Below are 14183 nucleotides of genomic sequence, written 5' to 3' on the forward strand. Positions count from 1 at the left end.
CCTTTAGCAGCCAGGCAGATGTTTGGAGCAGCTGGTGCCAGCACAAGACTGCCATAGCATGTCCAGTGCTGGGGGGTGATATGCTGAAGGGCACTCACAAACCAAAGGGGAGCACCCATAGTGAGAATGGCCGTGTGTGATGAACTAGGAATGTTCTTAATGTTTTCTCTGAATACTGTGTTGGTGCCTCAGTGTCCCCTAGGCAGTTCTTAAGTATCTGGCAGAGCAAAGGGCCAGTGCACCTAAATGCCTGACCCTCTGTCTCCTAGCAAATGATGGCCTGGGCTCCTCCCCTGCAAAGGTGCCAGCTGAAGGGGTTGAAGACAAAGAGATCAGGTGACCTCCTGGCCCGGGAAAGGGGCTGAGCAGAGAGAAGGGGCTGGAGGGGGTTGTTAGTCTGGAGCTGCCTGGGGACGAGGAGTGAAGGGCAGACCTGGGGGTCTGGCTCACTGACCTCCAGAATGGACCTGGCTGAGGGGTCCGGTTCGCTGTACCTACAAGCTCTGTTTTAGACCCTGTTCCTGTCATCGAATAAACCTCTGTTTTACTGGCTGGGTGAGAGTCACGTCTGACTGCAAAGTGGGGGTGCAGTACCCTGTGGCTTCCCCAGGACCCCGCCTGGGTGGGCTCGCTGTGGAAAGCACACGGAGGGGCAGAGGATGCTGAATGCTCCAAGGAGAGACCCAGGAGGTGAAGACATGTGAGCTTCTTGCCCTGAACAAGTCTGCTCCAAGGGAGAGGAGGCTCCCCAAAGTCCTGACTGGCTTTATGGGGAGCTGTTCCAGAGCATTGCCCGGGAACTCCGTGACACCGTGCCTGAGCAATTGCTACAAGGGATAGGTCCTCTTGTTCTTGTACAGTACAGGCCCCTTGTTTCCTTGTGCTCTGAATCTTTTTTTTTATCTTTCCTCTCTTGCTTTTTGAATTCACAGCAAGAAATCCAAGAACTGGCTGGCTCTGGTGGCCATCCAGAGCATGAGCTGTGCAAATGGCACTCAGGCTGGATGCCAAATATTGTGCAGGCATAAAATCAGGCTCGTAAGTAACTATTCAAAGCCTCCCTCCCACCTCCAGACTCCAATGTGGAGAAAGTGGCAGACTCCTGGGGAGAGTCTGCCTCCAACACAGCCAGCTGGCCTCCTAAAGAGGGAGCATGACCCCTTGAAGTCGCTCTGCCAGCTCCTTAAGTCACTGATGAGAGGGGCAGAAGGGCTCACAGGCCAAGGTGAAGCAGAGGGTGAGGTGGACGAGGCCACAGAGCACAGGTCCCTGCTGACTAGGGCGCTTAGAAGGAGACAGCAGAAATTCAGTTACATGAGATACTAATTAGAGCCTCTGTGTCGGACCCAGAAATCCAACAACAATGAATTATGCAAAGGGCTAAGGGGAAGCCACCCTCTTGCTGATCTGATGGTATTGAAACCAGAAGCCAGGGGACTCAGAGAGGAGGGAAGTTGCTTCTCCCAGATCTCGTTTGCTAATCTCATGTTAAAGCTGTTTCATGACTTTCTAAAACTAAACTGGTTCTTTATTAAGATAGCTATTGACAGAGCAGTTAACTCTCCAGTCATGTGCACACAGACTGATTTCCTAATGCCCACCCAAACTCTTCTGTGTCCAGCACCCCATCCTCACAATGCTGTGATCAGACTGCACCTGCACCCTGTGCCCAAATGGATGGAATTGTTTCAGCCACAGACAAGGAGCTCCTGGCTATGCACAGCTCCATCCTGTGTCTGTAAGGTCTCTGCTAGCAAAGTGGCCTTTGGCTTGGCATCAGTCTGCTCCTCCTGAGGTGCTGCCACTGCACTGCAGGGTGGCAGGACTTTAGCTCTGGGGATCACTTATAATGTTCTTTGCTTTTCAGGTGTCTGCACTTGGGTCTTTGACCCTTCCCCGGCTGCATCATGGTGTGTTAGCTGCCTCAAGGACTCTCAGGTTTCTGACAGCCGTGTGCAGTATCTGGAAAGGCCATCCTTATAAATCACTGGATCCCTTCACATCTTTGGTCTGGGCTATTCTTTAATGGCTCTGAGCCTCAGGGGCCAGCCAGAGTCCCTCAGAAGTCAACAGATATCCAGTGAAGAGGAGAACTGAGGTCCCCTACTTCAGCTTGTCTGTGGTCAGCCCAATAGTCTACTTCCAGCACTTCTTTAGTTGTCACAGGTAGGTATCGTGGTCATGGGTTGCCTCCCCCTTGACATCTCCTGCTACAATAAGAATGCCATCAGCTATAATCTGGATTCTGGAAAGTCTCTCTAGTGCCTGGTTTAGTTTACACTGGACACCCCTGTGGCCAGGCTCACACAGTTGTGCCCAAAGGTGTGGCAAAAGTTGCCGGGCAGGTGGATGGATCATATAATTCAAGCTGCCACAACCCATTGCTGACATCACAGACTGACTCCTCGGGTCTTGGAGAGATCTGGTCACTTCCCTCGATCTGCTGGCAATGCTCCCACAAATACAGCCCAATATGACATTGGCCTTCTTGGCAACAAGGGCACACTGCTGACTCATATCTAGCTTCTCCTCCACTGTAATCTCCAGGTCCTTTTCTGCAGAACTGCTGCCTAGACACTTGGTCCCTAGTCTGTAACAGTGCATGGGATTCTTCCTTCCTAAGTGCAGGACTCTGCGCTTGTTCTTATTGAACCTCATCAGATTTTTTTTGGCCCAATCCTCCAATTTGTCTAGGTCACGCTGGACCCTATCCCTACCCTCCAGCGTATTTACCTCTCCCCACCCCCAGTTTAGTGTCCTTTGCAAACTTGCTGAGGGTGCAATTCACCCCATCACCCAGATCATTAATAAATATGTTGAACAAAACCAGCCCCAGGACTGACCCCTGGGGCACTCTGCTTGATACCGGCTGCCAACTAGACATTGAGCCATTGATCACTACCTGTTGAGCCCGATGATCTAGCCAGCTTTCTATCCACCTTATAGTCCATTCATCCAATCCATACTTTTTTAACTTGCTGGCAAGAATACTGAGGGAGATCGTATCAAAAGCTTTGCTAAAGTCAAGATATATCACATCCACCACTTTCCCCATATCTACAGAGCCAGTTATCGCATCATAGAAGGCAATCAGGTTGGTCAAGCGTGACTTGCCCTTGGTGAATCCACGTTGACTGTTCCTGATTACCTTCCTTTCCTCCAAGTGCTTCAAAATGGATTCCTTGAAGACCTGCTCCATGATTTTGCCGGGGACTGAGGTGAGGCTGACCCATCTGTAGTTCCCCGGATCCTCCTTCTTCCCTTTTTTAAATATGGGCACTATATTTGCCTTTTTCCAGGACCTCCCCCAATCGCCACAAATTTTCAGACATAATGGCCAATGGCTCTTCAGTCTCATCAGCCTACTCCCTCAGCACCCTTGGATGCATTATATCTGGACCCCTGGACTTGTGAACATCCAGCTTTTCTAAATAGTCCTTAAGCTGTTCTTTCATCACTGAGGGCTGCTCACCTCCTCTCCATACTGTGTTGCCAAGTGCAGCAGTCTGGGAGTTGACTTTGTCTGTGAAGCCCGAGGCAAAAATATCCATTGAGTACTTCAGCTTTTTCCACATCGTCTCTCACTAGGTTGCCTCTCTCATTCAGCAAGGGGCCACATTTCAGACCTTATCCCTGGCAGCAGTCTCTCACTCACATCCTGACCTTTTCCCACAGATATGCTGTCCTACCAGAAGAGATTTCAGCTCTAGTGAGCACTTAACAAAAGACTCCCATCACTCCCGCAGGCAATCCCACCGACATCAATCCCTCTCCCATCTCTCCTGTGGGCAATCGGACTGATGTCGGTCCCACTCCCGTCGCTCCCGTGGGCAATCAGACCGACCTCGGTCCTGCTCCCATCATCCCGCGGGCAGTCGGACCGACGTCGATCTCGCTCCCATCGCTCCCACGGGCAATCGGACCAACGTCGATTCCGCTCCCATCATCCCATGGACAGTCGGACCGACGTCGATCCCACTCCCGTCACTCCCGCGGGCAATCGGATCGACATCGGTCCTGCTCCCATCACTCTCGTGGGCGATTCGACCAACGCTGGTCCCACTCTTGACACTCCCCCAGGCAATCCAAAGGCAGGGCTTTATGGTTCTCTAGGGAGTCCTGAGATTCAACAGGATCCTGCAACCTTCCACTGGGGCCTCTCCTTGCAGGCTCTGCTCCCCTCTCGGGGGCTTGGGGCAGGACAACATTGGTCCATGCATGGATCTCATTTAGCCCTGCAGATATTCTCCTCTACCAGCGCAATGTTCTGGTGTTTGGCTGGGCAGACAGAAGAGGGGTTGGAGAGATAAGTGACACACAAGGAGCGAGAGCCCCAAGCGCCATGGCTGGGCCTGGGGCACAGGAAATAGGGAGAGGAGCTCTCAAAGCCAGTGTAGCTGTAATTAGCACAGAGCAGCTGATGATGCAGAAGCTCTCCAGGATACTGCTGGAGGGCACAGAACAACTGGGAGAGGAGGCAGAGCTGACGGCCTTCATGGCTGTGCTGGGAGCTGGTTTCTGTGGGGACAGAGCAGATATGGCTCAAGGTCATCTGCAGTGGCAGAGGGAGCAGAGAGCCCCTGCTGCTGGTATATGAATCGCATCCAAGACCCAGCTGGCTCAGCCTTTGTCCCATCACATCTCATGGCAGATAATCCCAGCCTGCAGAATCGCTGTAGCGCTACGTGGTGACTCATGGAAGAAGAACCCACCGTTCCATGGGACCAGAGGGCGACGAGAGATGGGCTGAGATTTATTCCACGAAGCAGGCTGAAAACAAGCCGCAGGAATGTTTATTTCTTGTCTCGTGCAGCAAGGAACTCGAGTACAATTGTGTCTGGTTTGGAGATGCTGCCATCTCTGCCCGTTGCCGTCTCTGCTGGGATAGCATTCACGGCCAGGCCTCTGAGCCGTGGGATCTTAGCTCAGTTGCCGTGCTGGAGTCTGTGCCCCTGGGCTGAGTGGGAATTATGAGAGATTGCACCTCTGGGCTAGGCCTGCTGGAGCGCAATGGCCCCTGTCCCTCTCCTGCCCCAGAGATGGAGCGTTTGCAAACAGCTGAACTATGATGCATTTCATCCTACTTCACCCCACAGTGCTATGGGCCGCCTCACATCCTCATCCCCCCTCCTGGCTGGCAGGCAAGCCCCCAGCCATGCACACGACAAGTAGCAGGCTTCCCGCCCCTGCTGCTGTAACGAACCGGAGCTGCATAAAACACCAGCCCCACCGTCACTGGTAGGATGCTCCCAGGCGCTCAGTGCTGGCAATGTGAGCTGCCTGCCCTGCCTTGCACAACTGTCCCACCCACCCCTGCTGACTGCTGGCAGGGCTGGTTCCAGAGTGCATGACCAGGCGACTTCCCTGGGCGGTGCTGGGCTGTTTTTACCCCCTCTGCTCTGATTGACTGGCTTTTTCTGCTCCATTCTGACTGGCTGGCCTTTTCTGCTTTGCTCAGCCTGGGGTGGCCGTGGGGAGACATAGCAGAAAGTTTTCTGCCCCAGACGGCCTCTCCTGGCTGCTGGGAATGGGGAAAGCTGCACTCTCCCTTGAGCTAAAGGAGTCAGTGGCAGTAGCCACGCCCTGTTGAGGGAGACAAGCTCGGCCAGCGCACCACCCTCCCCAGAGGCCACAGGTGTGTGGGAATCAAGCATCCTGAGCACTGGCAGCGGCCATGTGGGGACGAGGGGCTGGGAGGCTTGGCGCTGGGCCTCTGCAGACACATCTGCAGGGCGAAGGTCATGTGGGACTGTGCGCTGCCGTGTGACCAGCCAGCCAGCTGCAATCAGCCTGCTACGAGCCAGCCAGCAAGGGAGACAAGATCTCGGCCTGCCTCTTCCCAGGCGGGAAGGAAATGGACGTGTTTACGATGTGAGAGAGATGGGTGGAGTGGGGCTGCTTTATTTGTAGGCCTTGCACAATTGCCTCTGAATGGTTCACACTGACATTCCCTCCCCCAGCACCGTCTCTCTGTGCACGTGCCACATGCTGTGTGTTCTCCACCCCTCCGTGGGCTCTGCTATGCTGCCTCTGAGCCCCATCTCTCATTCTGTTCTTCTTCCCCCCACCCCACCGGTCTCATTCCTTCCCCCCTAGTGCCGGTGAATAGAGGAGCTGTAATTCCCAGTCTCACTCCTGGCCCAGCTCACTCTCTCTCCCACCCAGCTGATTAATGGCTCAGGTAGCCCCGTAGCCCAGCTGTGGTGATGGGATCAGACCAATGGCCCTGTCCCCTCCTGAAGCTGGTAACCGGTGAGCTGTAAATGTTGAGGAGAAGCTGTGCCAATAGACAATCCATGGCAGGGCTGGCACCTGGGACAGGCCTGCCGCTGACTGGCAGGGGTGGCGTGAGCACTTCCTCTGGGCTCCAGGAACAAAAGGACTTTCCTTCTTCCCGACGTGAGGCCACTGAGCAGTCACGCAGTCGGACCCGTTCGCCCCAGGAGCAGAGCCACCGACCCATGAACATGCAGCCAGGTGTCTAAAGAGCACAAGGAATGAGGGGCTGTTGTGGTGAGCTCGATGCTGAGCTCCTTCAGGACTCCCCGTTTGCTCTGTGCTGTGCTGCCTTCTGTGGATCATACAGTTACAAGCTAACACAATGACACTGGTGAAACACCAGTGAGGTAAGAGCAGCCAATCCAGGCAACTCATATCCTGGATCAGTGAGGGAAGTGGCAAATACAGGCAGGACAAGATCCTTCAAGGGGCCAAGTGCCTAGCTGAGGGCAGCGAGGGCTGGGGGTGCACACTGGCTCACAGGCTCAGGCTCTGAATGAACCAGATGTTTACTGTTGAAAACTGGGGAAGTGCTGAGACAAGATGGGAAAAGATTGTGGTGCAAAACTCCAAAGAAGGAGGCAGAATTATCCTGGCAATTGCCACCCAACACACCTGAGGCCAGTCCCTTATAAAATAACCAAACGTATTAGGAGAAATCCCATTTTTCAATAGCTGAGGTGACAAAACATGAGCATTCGGCAGTGCAAGCTTGCAAAGAACAACCCTGGCACAACAAAGTGGATTGTTTTGGGGGGAAAGAATCACAGGATCAGCACGAGGCAAATATGACTGGATCGTGGTGCAGCATTGGATACAATGTCTCCCAAAATCTCACTCTCAAAGCTCATTCCAATGGCTTAAATAGCCACATTGTCACAGGTGAAAGGCCCGGGCCAACGTCAAATGTCAATGGAATAGGAGTCTGCTGGTACCAAAGATGCTATCTGAACATTGCAATTAATAAGCTGGAAGAGGGAAGACACTCCCCATTAAAGAGCTTCAGGCATCCTGCCATGATGCAAAGAGCTGAGAACACCAGTAAGGACAGAAAGACTCTGCGTGTGTGTGTGAGAGAGAGAGAGATTAGAAAAATGCACAGAAAAAACAATGTGAGCTCCAACTTAGAAAAATGCAGCTAATCCATTTTGAGAGAAATAATCTGAAAAGTCTTCCCCAGGAGGGAGAAAGCTGGAAAGCTGCAGAGCTGGGAGGAATTTAAGAATGAGAATGGACAGCAAAAAAAAAAGAGTTTGCGACATGATGTGGCAGCAAAATGGGCCAGTGTGGTTTGGCGCCGTACTCAGAGGTAGCCCCTCTCTGGCCTGCTCTCATGCAACAACTCCTAGAAAACCACATGCAGTTCTGGGCACCCCATGATGCAGAGTGATTTTGGCCAGGTGGTACCACTGGAGGGACTGATTTGGACACGGAGATGCAGGAGCGGCATGTGTCTACCTGGCTATGTGATCACAACAGGGTGATAGATAATATGAATAAAACGCCGAGGAGGGAGAAGAATTGTAATGGGGCGCATTCACCACTTGAGCACCACCTAGTGGCTGGCTGTAGTATTGCAATTCTTTTCTCAACCCAGCACCGCCCGCAGGCTGCCAGCTGATCTTGGGACGTCTTCCATGGCTTGGCCCTCTGTCCAAGTCACAAAACCCAAATGAACCCCTTTTGACAAGGTAAAGAGTCTAATAAATGAACAGTCCCATTGCCCTCCCACATGCCTTTAGCACCAGCTCTGAGTCCTTTAAATCCACCCCTGCGTTCGAGCTCTCAAAAAAGCTCTGTCCCCTCCTTGGAATTTATGCTACTGTGTCTGGCAGGGGAACCCGGGCCCACTCACTACTCCGGGTTTTAGCCCAGGGACCGTATGCACAGTGCTATTGTGATGAAGCGGGACTGGCTTTAATGTTCCCTCCGAATACTGTGTGAGGGCCTCAGTTCCTGGCCGACCCTCTGTCTCCTGGCAACTAATGGCCAGGCCCTTTCTCCCTGCAAGGGGATGCTAAAGGTGTTGGAGACAGAGAGATCAGGTGACCTCCTAGCCTGGGAAAGAGACACAGCCCAGAGAGGAGGGGCTGGAGGGGGTTTGGGAGTTTTTGGAAGCTGGCTGGGAAATGGAGGGGAGCCCCGAGGAGGCTCGGACCTCCCAGCAGGGCTGTGGCCTCCCTGGGGCCCCAGATGGACCTAACAAAGGGTGGCCCTGTTGTCTGTACTGGCAAGACCTGTTTTGGACTGTGTTCCTGTCATCTAAATAAACCTCTGTCTTACTGACTGGCTGAGAGTCACGTCTGACTGCAAGGTGGGGGTGCAGGACCCTCTGGCTTCCCCAGGACCCGGACTGGGTGGACTCAGTGTGGGAAGCACACAGAGGGGCACATGCTGAATGCTACGTGTGAGCTTCTTGCCCTAAAGACAGTCTGCTCAAGGGAGAGGAGGCTCCCCAAAGTCCTGACTGCCTTTGTGGGGAGCAGTTCCAGAGCATCGCCCGGGGACTCCGTGACAGCTATACCCTGCTCAATTGCAGTTTGCTGCTGTTTCTCTCCGGGCTTCTTTCTACTTGGCCCCTTTTAGCTTCACGCTTAGCTCAGGGTTAAGGGTCTTAGGTCCTCTCTACCTGCAAACCCAGCAAACAAACTCTGGTTATCCCTCCAGCTCCTGTGGCCAGACAGGAGAGGTGCACCCCACCACACCCCACCGCACCCCATCCAGCCCCTCTGGTCCTTTGGCCCTGCAGCTCCTTTCATCTGGGCCTGCTGGGATCTGACTGGCTGCTTCCACAAGGCCTCTCTAGACAGGCCTGGAAGACCTGCCTCTACTGCTTCCTGGGGTGGGCTGGAGGTAGGCCTTCAGGGTCTCAGGTAGGGAGCCACAAAGCTACAGCCCATCAAAGGAATATTTTAGGGTGGACCAAGGACATGTAAGAGGGAGGTGGCAAAATTTGCAGATGATAAAAAATTATTTTTGTTAGTTAGTCTGTGGGAAACTTCAGATCTAATCCAGCTAACTGAAGGTGGGACTGTGCTGAAACATCCAAGGAAATACACACAGGAGGGAGTAATTGTTCCTTATGCACTTTCCTGGGTTCCAGAGGAACTGTAATAGCTCAGGAAAGAGACCTGGGCATGGCTGCAGACAGGTGGAGAGCTCTGCTCATCGTGCAGCAGCACTCACAGAAGCAACCAAGATGTTAGGATACATAAATAATATAATTCCAGTCTCTAGATCAATCTCTTGGCCATCCCTGTAAAATTGCATCCAGGCCTGCTCATGCTGACAGCAGAAAGAAAGAACAGGGGGTTCAGGACCAGCAACTGGAAGAATTCTCAGATGAGGAGAGACTGGTGGGTGAGGGGGTTTAGAGAGGAAGGCCGAGATCCACAAGGCACAAATGGATTCGCCATGGACTCCCCAAGGGTAAGTCATGCCTGACCAACCTGATTGTCTTCTGTGATGAGATAACTGGCTAGGTGGCTATGGGGAAAGCGGTGGACACGATATATCTTGAATTTAGCAAAGCTTTTGATACGGTCTCCCACAGTATTCTTGCTGGCAAGTTAAAAAAGTATGGATTGGATGAATGGACTATAAGATGGATAGAAAGCTGGCTAGATTGTCGGGCTCAGCGGATAGTGATCAACAGCTCTATGTCTAGTTGGCAGCCAGTATTAAGCAGAGTGCCCCAGGGGTCAGTCCTGGGGCCAGTTTTGTTCAACATCTTCATTAATGATGGGATGGATTTCACCCTCAGCAAGTTCAGGGATGACACTAAGCTGGGGGGAGAGGTAAATACACTGGAGGGAAGGGATGTGGTCCAGATAGGGCCGACTCCAGGCACCAGCTAAAGAAGCAGGTGCTTGGGGCGGCACTTTGTCCACTAGTGGGGCAGCACGTGCGGGTCTTCAGCTGGAATTCGGTGGCGGGTCCCTCAGTCCCTTCTTCCTCTTTGAGCTGCCACCGAAGTGCCGCCAAAGACTAGGAGAGGGTGCAAAGGACCCACCGCCGAACTGCCAGCATGATCTGCTTTTTCTTTTTTTTTTTGCAACTTAGGGCAGCAGAAAACATGGAGCCAGCCCTGGGTCCAGAGGGACCTAGACAAATTGGAAGATTGGGCCAAAAGAAATCTCATGAGGTTCAACAAGGACAAGTGCAGAGTCTTGCACTTAGGAAGGAAGAATCCCATGCACTGCTACAGGCTGAGGAATGACTGGCTAAGAGGCAGTTCTGCAGAAAAGGACCTGGGGACTACAGTGGATGAGAAGCTGGATATTGGGCTGCATTAGTAGGAGCGTTGCCAGCAGATTGAGGGAAGTGATTATTCCCCTCTATTCGGCACTGGTGAGGCCATATCTGGAGTATTGCATCCAGTTTTGGGCCCCCCACTACAGAAGTGATGTAGACAAATTGGAGAGATTCCAGTGGAGGGCAATGAAAATTATCAGGGGGCTGGGGCACATGATTTACAAGGAGAGGCTGAGGGAACTGGGCTTGTTTAGTCTGCAGAAGAGAAGAGTGAGGGGGGATTTGATAGCAGCCTTCAACTACCTGAAGGGGGGTTCCACAGAGGATGGAGCTCAGCTGTTCTTAGTGATGGCAGATGACAGAACAAGGAGCAATGGTCTCAAGTTGCAGGGGGGGAGATCTAGGTTGGATATTAGGAAAGACTATTTCACTAGGAGGGTGGTGAAGCACTGGAATGGGTTCCCTAGGAAGGTGGTGGAACCTCTATCCTTAGAGGTTTTTAAGGCCTAACTTGACAAAGCCCTGGCTGGGATGATTTAGTTGATGTTGGTCCTGCTTTGAGCAGGGGATGGGACTAGATGACCTGCTGAGGTCCTTTACAACCCTAATCTTCTATGAGTCTATGATTCTAAATAGCTTTGAGGCGCGGGGCGGAAGCAGTTACGGGAGGCCTGGTCTCGGCATCATGGCCTGAATGGAACTTTGCAGGAAATGGGTTTTCCGTCCTGGGGAACTTTCAGAAGTTAAGAAATGTCCTTGTTCTGCACCGAGACAAATCCGAGGCTTCTCAAAATGGTTTGTGAAAAAACAGAGAGAAGCCGGCCTGGCCAGCAGCCTAGTGGTCAGGGCTCTGCCCTGGGATGAGAAGCCAACATCCAGGCCAAGCAGGGACTCCCAAATAAGTGACTGAACCCTTGGTTCTGGGGTATTCCAGTGTAAGGCTTTCTCAGGAGCCTATTGAACCTGTTCTGTATTGTATAAATAATTAAATATTCCTGGGGCCAGAGTGAGAAACAGTCTTATAGCTCTGCAGCTGCAGCATCCAGTCCCATCTGTCCCTGCTCCCAATGGGCCTGGAGGGTCAGGTTGGGGGGATGCTCTGCCAGGAGCACAGTAGATTCACCATTAGCAGCTTCCTTAGGGTGCCCTCTGTGTCCTCTGAGTGCTCAGTGTCCCCTCACACCGCTGCAGCACAGCTCGCCACAGGCAGGGAGCGGGGACCTGGGCCCATGAGACTTTGCCAAGCTGGGTGGGGTGCCAAGGGGATTGATGTTTAACTATACAATGGAGAAGGCTTTGGCACCTGTGTTATGGGTGGGCCAGTGGGACCGGGCAGACCAGAGGTGATGGTGATGGCTGCATGGGCCAGCGCTCCAGCTGCCAGGACAGGAGTGGAGGGATGGGTTTCCAGGTCGTGGTGAATGAGGGAGGGGGAAGACATGGGAAGAGCCTGGGAGGGGCGGAAGATGGAACATGGTCATTAGCGACTAAGAAATGACAAGAGCTTGGGATGGGAGATGGTGGCTCCGTGAGCTGCCCGCACAGTGGCTTCAGGCTGGGCTCCCGAAAGAACAGCCTCCATTCTGGGACTCCTACAGACATTTCCCCATGGGGGGGACCCTGCTCCCCCCAAAGCCACTGGCTGTGTCATTCTGGGGACACGGTGACTCGCTCCTGTCAAGTCTGTTGTTAAGGCCCATGAAGGGATCCAGCCTTTTCTGGGGTCTGTTCCTGCTGTGGCTGCGAGCTGGACGAGTGCTGCTTCAGCACGGCACCCCCGCCTTCATTCAGCAGCTCCGTCCTGGCGATTGTGACTTTGCCCCCTAACAGGCTGCAGATCTGGGCCCCCCAGGGCTTCCCCTCTCTCTTCGCATATAGCTCCCCCCAGCCCTTGCTCCGTTGGGCTCTCCGTCCCTCCAGGCTCAGTCCCCTGGGTGTACCGCTCCACGTCTAGAACAAGCCCTTAGCCGCTCGGACAGCAGCAGGGCTAGGAATGCTCCATACAGCTGCCAATGGTGCCATTGGCAGCTTGGTGGAGTAGTTCTGGCAACGCAGGCCTAGAGCAGCGAGCCCATTCATGACTGAGCGCCCAAGTGCCCAGCTGCAGAGAATGTTCTTCCAGGGTGTCTGAGAAGTCAGTCTTGCCTCTCACACTTACCTCTGATCCCTTCCAGAGATGCAGGAAATCTCACATGTGGCAAAAGAATGAAATATTATTGACTCTGCTCTTCTGTTTGTTCCAGATTCCTGCCTAGAATGAGGACTGGACACCACGTATAAATTCCGGCAAGATTAAACAAATGTTGGATTTGATTGGGCGGGTTCTAGGCATCTCGGGAAGATGCTTGTGATTAAGTGAAAGTTTCACATACCTCACTGATCAAAGAGAGCAATGATTGATGAAATACTTGTGGGATTTTGTAACAGCCCAGTTGTTAAGTAAAGTGGAGGGCGACCTCCGCTTTAATGGGAACGGGACAGAGTGGAAATAGCACTTGGCTGTGCAGAGAAACAGCCTGAAAGTTCACATTTCAAACACCAGTGTTTAACTCTTCGCTTCCTGCAGCCCCAACAGGAAACCAGAGCAACACAGAGCCCAGTGCTCATGCGCCCCTCCCTTCAGAACAGCTGAGCCTGGGATCCTGGCCACACCTGTGTGAATAATGTCCCAGGGCTCAGAGAAGCACAGGTCTGGACTGACTACTGCCTTCCCCTCCCCCAGCAAGCGAATGCTCTGCCTGTCTCCACTAACCCCTTCGCCCTCCTCCCAGATCTATGCCTTTCCTACCTTCCCCTACTCCATATGTGTCTCTCCCCACACCTCAGCCTTTGCTCTGTCACTTTCTCATTCTCACCCTCAGTGCCCCAATCTCCCCTTTTTCCCCCTCTAGCCCTCTGTATTGTGTGTGTGAGATACAGTCGCACCTATAGTGCTCATTGTGCAAGACGCTGCACAGACACCTAGTGAGAGACCCAGCCTGCCCAAAGAGCTCACACCCCAGCTAGGCAAAAGAAGGATCATTATCCCCATTGTACAGATGGGAACTGAGCCCCAGAGAGTTAGTGACTGGCCCAAGGTCACACAATGCAGAGCTGGGACCTGAGGCCAGATCTCCTGGGTCCCACTTTCCCTCTACTCACCCCTTCCTCTCATCAATCGCCGAAGGAGATGCTCCAACACATCCCCCCTCCTGGGACATTGCTGACTGGACACAAGATCCTGTGAGTGTGTGGAGCGCAGGGAGAGAGCGTTAACCTGGGCCCCAGTGAGCTGAGAGCCTGCACCCTGCCCAGAACAGCTGATCAGCCGGCCACAGGTGTCATGTACTTTTTGTAGCCAGCAAGTTATAGGGCTGGTGGGCTGCTACTGGCAGTGAGGCTTCTGTACCAATATGGAATGGCCAGAAAGCTTCCTTCCCAGGGACACGCTCCAGAGGTACGTTCACTAGGAGATCCTGGAATGCCTAGGCTGTCACGGAGTCTGGCCCTGCACCCCTCTTCCTGGGACCCACAGTGACTTTTATCCAGCCAGTAAAACAGAAGGTTTATTGGACAGCAGGAACACAGGTTACAGCAGAGCTTGCAGGCACAGTCCGGACCCCTCCACTGAGTCCTTCTGGGGGTTCAGGGTGCTTGGATCCCAGCTAGGA

The sequence above is a fragment of the Chelonoidis abingdonii genome, chromosome 20 (genome assembly GCF_003597395.2).
Source record: "Chelonoidis abingdonii isolate Lonesome George chromosome 20, CheloAbing_2.0, whole genome shotgun sequence".
Lineage (NCBI taxonomy): Eukaryota > Metazoa > Chordata > Testudines > Testudinidae > Chelonoidis > Chelonoidis abingdonii.